General features: G+C 33.6%; 1 protein-coding gene and 2 long non-coding RNA genes across 3 annotated transcripts in view; 2 read left to right on the plus strand and 1 right to left on the minus strand.

Annotated features, from left to right (window-relative positions):
• Window positions 1-2,933, plus strand: part of LOC111732361 — a 4,667-nt gene extending 1,734 nt beyond the window's left edge. Inside the window, exon 2 of the long non-coding RNA XR_002777524.1 lies at window positions 3-2,933. This is a non-coding gene — a long non-coding RNA (uncharacterized LOC111732361). The remainder of the gene's footprint in view (window positions 1-2) is intronic.
• LOC105306601 (zinc finger protein 14 homolog) overlaps window positions 1-5,850 on the minus strand; it is a 126,262-nt gene that overhangs the window by 68,652 nt on the left and 51,760 nt on the right. The gene's annotated exons all lie outside the window — the stretch shown is intronic.
• LOC111732357 overlaps window positions 1-5,850 on the plus strand; it is a 62,584-nt gene that overhangs the window by 3,704 nt on the left and 53,030 nt on the right. The gene's annotated exons all lie outside the window — the stretch shown is intronic.

Here is a 5,850-nt window from a genome sequence, read left to right on the forward strand (position 1 = left end):
AGGTGCAGGTTCCCCAAGGTTTGGCCACAAAGAATGAACAGTTGAGTTTATTTTAAACTCAAAGGCTTAAAGACTCTGTTTTCCCCTTTCAGTATGGATGGTTTGTTAGCAATCTCAGCAGGAATCCTTTGTTGTGTAAGCTTCTTGTGGTCTGGCAGCAGCCCGTTGTAGGCTCTGTCTACAGTTCATCCATTTATGTAGTTCTCATGCCTAGGCCCTATGTCATTCATAGTAAATGTTGCTCACCTTCCTTGTTTAGCAGCACCAGAGAATTAACGTCTGACTTAGCTAAGATTCAGTAGAAGGATTTTTGGAAAGGGTATTGCTCTCACGCTCACTGACTTTCTGAAATATGAGTTTCCTCGGATTCCCTATTTTCCTATGTCGTTCAGTTTTGAAAGAGAATTTGGATCTTCAAATCATCACAGGCATGCAGAACAAGAGTTTCTTTCAGATATTTTCATTACTTTCTAAGTCTGTACTGTTTTTAGTTGTCTCTGATGTCTTGCTGTTTTCCTTAGTAGAATAAAACCGTACTTGTCTAAAACCAGTCATACTAACCTTTTCGTTATTCACATTTCATTTTAGTAAATTTTAAAATCAGTAAAAACTAACCGCTCCACCAGGAGTTAAATCCATGTCATTTCTCAACACATTTCTGGAGATTTAATTTGTTACAGAATTATATCTCATGGATGCACTTTGCATTAAGTTCACAAATTGAAAAAGCGGCCCAAGATGTACTATACCCTGTATTTTAATTGTTTGTAACATTATGTAATTTATGACTTGAACTTTTAGAAAATATCTTTATGGTAATGACAATGTCAGAAACTGCTGAAAAACTGTAACCCAGCAAAGAGTTTGTCCACCCGGCAGCTGCACATAGCCAATTACACTGACAGCGGGGTACAGCGAAAGAAAAAAAAAACAGACTTCATTTCTTAGGTACCAATGAAACAGGCAGCCAAAATGCTCAAAGAACAGAACTCCCCGGGGCTGCTTATTGGCAATTGGTTTTCAAGGGTAAAATTGGGGGTAGGGGTTTTCAACTCACGGTCAGCTCATGGGTTATCTTCTGATTGGTTGGAGCTGGAGTTACAAAGAGAGATATTAGGAGTTCTGGTCATCAATCCTCCTTCAGGCCGGGTTTTACATCGCTGTGGTCAGAAGAGTTTTCTATCTGGTGGGTTTTTTTTAAGTTCTTGTAAAAACAACAAACAACTCAAGGTATGTATCAATGCTGGTATATGCTCTTTTTCCAAAGAGCCCTACTTCCTTCGATATGGGTTCTAGATATTCTCATTGCTACTGGGATGACATTGCTTCTTTCCTCTCCGCTAGGAATCTCTCTCTCTCTCATCTATCATCTATCTACATGCCTATCTGTATATATATAACTGCATATTTACATATATGTATATGTCACAAATATATGTATACATGTACACACATCTATATGTATGTCTATATTTATCTATATACTTTTCTAAATCATAACTTTATACTGATACCACCAGATGCAATCCAGCACGACCAGAGGGTTCATTCTAGCCTCCTCTGCAAATTCTCTAACGATAAAATTGGCTCTCATTATATTTACTTACTCCATTAATTTTTTTTGATTCTAGAATACATGAAGGAGAAGTTTCAGAATTGTTAATCTATATCACCGTGTAAATCAATCCTACTAATTGGAGTTAATTATTTAGTTGTTTTCTTTTTGTCTTAGCCTAAGCAAGTGTGATCATATTGTGTTCAAAAGTTACTTGGGTTAATTCTTTTTTCTCCATTAGTGTGAGGGAAATATTTGTTTTTGCTTCTTTGTGATTTAGGGTCTCTCCCTTTTTAAAAAATATGTAAAACATTAACATGATTCCCAAAGTAAAAGATATACTCAAGAAAAGTGTATAAATGACAGAAAACCAAATAGGAAATGGGAAAAAAATCCCCTGTAAATTTGGGTCTATTTATGGACCTTCTGTTCTATCCTACTGGTTTCTTCATGCATGAGTGCATCATTTTGATTATAGGAACTTTTTAGTATTTTTCAATGTCTGATAGGACTTGTATCCTTTGTGGCTTTTTTCAGTGTTAGCCTGGCTATTCTTGTGTAAAACCTGTACCGTTACCACTATGACGACTGTACATACTTCAGATGAAATGTCTGACTGAATTGTCCCCCTCCAGTAATTCTCCTTTCTGACATCTTTTCTCTTTGTGGCCCTTATCAATTTTCTTAGGTACTCACTGGTTGTCTGCTCCCCAGATTTTCCTGAAGATTGGGGATCTTTAATATTCACTAGCATATTTTACGAAGGCTAGAGCACTCTGTGGCACACTGTAGGTGTGCATAATGCACAAGCACTTTGTACATACTTTCGTCATTAGATATTCTGGTGGGTATACAGTCATTTCACATTGTGGTTTTAAGTTTTCCATTTTCTTGATAATTAATGAACTTGTACACCTTTTGACGTTTTATTGGCCATTTGATATCCTTTTTTTAAAAAAAGTAGTTATTTGAGAGGTTTTTTTTTTTTTCCATTTCCTATTTGGTTTTCTGTCATTTATAGATTGGTAGGGGTTCTTTATATATTCTGGATGAATCCTTGGTCAAATATGTATAGTAGATATATTCTCCCATTCTGTAGCTTGTCTCTTCATTTTTTTGATGATGACTTTGATGAAAATATATTATTAAATTTAATACAGTAAAATTTACCATTTCTCCCATACGGTTAGTGCTTTTAGAGTTCTATCTAAAACTGTATCTGGAATTGATTTGTGTGTAGAGAGAGGTAACAATTGAGATTAATTTATCAATATGGATATGCAACTCACCCAGTGCTACTTGTTGAAAAGACCATTTCCCAACTACATTGCAGAGGAACCTTTGTCATGAATTAAATTACCACATATATGTAGGTCTATTTCAAGACTCTTAATTTTGTTTCATTGGTCTATTTGTTCATTCTTGCATCGATACCATACTGCCTTAATGACCAAAGTACAACTTACTGCATTAACAAATTCAAGAAAAAGATATATCAATGTGCCCAAATGGCATCTGACAACATTCAGCAGACATTTCTAATAATAAAAAGTTAATTAGGAAGTGAAAGAAACAACTGAGCCACACAAAGTCTATTTACCTCAAATCTAGAACAAACATTACACTCAGTGATTTCTATTAAATTGGAGAAAACAATTAGATGCCCTGCTATCACCGCCAAACCTAAATCTTATTCTGGAAATTCTATTACCATAATAATAATTAATAATCACTGTAAATATTCAGAAAATTATATCTATTTCAGTTGACATAACTGCCTAGAAAACTAAAAGTCTAGTAAAAAAAAAAACAAACTAAATTTAAAAGATTATTGGCTAATAATGAAAGCTATGATTGTATCCATATTTAAAATTTTAATGTGACGATATCACCATAAATACAAATATAAGCCAGAATCTGGGAGAAGGTAAGGTCATCATTAATACTAGAAAGGATCCCACAATTCTTATGTGAATGTTCTTTAAAATAGGAATATAGGCAAAAGACATGAATTGGCAAATCAGTGTTTAGCAATAAACAGATGTGAAAAGATGCTCAACTATTAACCAGGCATATATCAAAGTACATGCTAGAAGTGGGGATATAATGAAATATTTCACTGGCTGAAGGGGTTGTAAATTGGCAACACAATGATGTTCTCCACTTCTCCAGGAATATCTAGTGAGGTCGAAAGTGAATATTACCTGTGACTGAGCAATCCCCCTTTTTGATAAATACCTCAGAGAAACACTTGCCCATGTATTACAAGAAACACACAGATATTCCATAAGATATTTTTCAGTGAGAAGTTGTATATAATGTAAAAATTACCAATAAAAGGCCTATATACATACAATAAATAGAGTTATTGAAATAGGGCTAGAGGTTTTCTAGTCTATTGAAAAGCACCATTAAATGTTTTTTTAAGAAATTGGCTAGTTGGATAGCATGATGAGCTGCTTTTCTTGCCATACAGACAACCATATATATACTTGCCATAACCCTGACATTTCCATCCTTGAAGCCACCGTTTATGGTATGGCAACATCTACCAAAGTGGAATCACATCTGCAATAAGTATTGAGAATAGGAGTTCTATAGAAAAGTCTGATATACATTGAGTTAGAGAAAATGAAACATTCTTTCATAGTGTTTTGATAGGCACTTAACGTGAATTTTCCCCCCCAAGAAATATAGTATACAGAGTTCCCATGCTTGTTTGACCACAAAATCATTCTTCAAGTACCATTAAGTACTACTGCTCTGTGGAACATACTTTCAGAAATTTCGAGTTAATGTACTGTCTCCAGAAGACAGTAACCATGTAACCATGGAGGCAAAACACATTGACCTATTAGCAAAAATTAATATTATTACAGCAATTATCATACTTTTTCAGTACTACATTTTTGTGTAAACATTGTTTGTACTGTTTACAAGTTTAAAAAAACAATTTGAAATCATGAGTGGGAAATATGTACTATTCTAGATGGTAAATATTTATGCAATGACATCTCCCCAGTCTGCCCATTCTGAGCAAAATGGACTTGCAGGTACCAAGTTTTAATGCATGGCTGCAAACATTACAAAAGTCTGGTTCAAAATGAAGTGTGCGACAATACTCATTTTTATTTTGTGAAAGGTTCCTAAGTGTTGAATGCTTACTTTTCATATCTATTGTTCATTCTTTTTGTGAAGCTGATGAAAATAAGCAAAAATAAGAGAATCTAACAGATATTGGGGTTGGATCATGTCACTTTTTCCAACATTGTTACATTGCTCCTTAGAAAACCTAAAATCTGGATACCTAATTAAATCACAACAGGTCAGTCCCCTGGATATTCCTGGTAGATCATTTCGTTTTATAATTGTTTTAACATACTACCGAATTCAATTTACTGAACTTTATTTGGAATGTTTGTATGTATCTTAAGTGATACTGGTCCAGACTTTACTGTTTAGGGGTTATCCTGGGATACTGCATTATAGAATGACCTGCGAAATTTTATTAGAGGTTATCAATTCTTTAAAACTTCTGGTTGCCTGCAAAACTATTAATTCTAGTTTTGAAAAAACAAGATTGTAACTATATTTACATTTTTTCCTTTGTTTATAGATCCGTTCAGGTTTTTTATAGTTTCTTGAGTCAACTTTGATAATCTGGGTTTCTCTAGACAATTCGTTCTTTATATTTTTATAAATATTGAAATACAAATAATATATTAATATATATAACTTAAGAATTTTTAAATCTCCTTAATATACGTATCTATTTCACCTTTCCCATATATAAAGCTACAACTGAGTCATCTTTTTCCTCAATAATTAGTGCCAATTCTATATTAATGGTCTTTTCAGAGAACATCTACTCTTAGCTATTCCATTAATTTCTACTTTTACCATACGGATTACTTTCTGCTACCTATCTTAGCTGGTTTTTTAAAATTATTTTCTGGCTTAAGCCAATGCTTATTATTTTTTTAAACACTTTTATCAAGTGTTACATGACAGGCACTGTAGGAATGGGGACTGCATGGTAAACAAGACAAACACTAGTTGCTCAATCCAGGTTATCCGAACGCATTAAGGTAATTAATTTTCTACCAATGAGAGTTTTGGTGATTTCCCACAAATTTTTATTTGTAGGCATCACATTATCACTTACCAGTAAGAGTCTAAAATTTCAGATATGATTTTCTCTTTTAAAAACTTTATTATGGAAATTTTCATATATACGCAAAGGCGAAATAGAACAATGAACCCTATGTATCCAGCTTCAACACTTAGTAATGTTG

Source organism: Pteropus vampyrus, unplaced genomic scaffold (genome assembly GCF_000151845.1).
Source record: "Pteropus vampyrus isolate Shadow unplaced genomic scaffold, Pvam_2.0 Scaffold448, whole genome shotgun sequence".
Classification (NCBI taxonomy): Eukaryota; Metazoa; Chordata; class Mammalia; order Chiroptera; family Pteropodidae; genus Pteropus; species Pteropus vampyrus.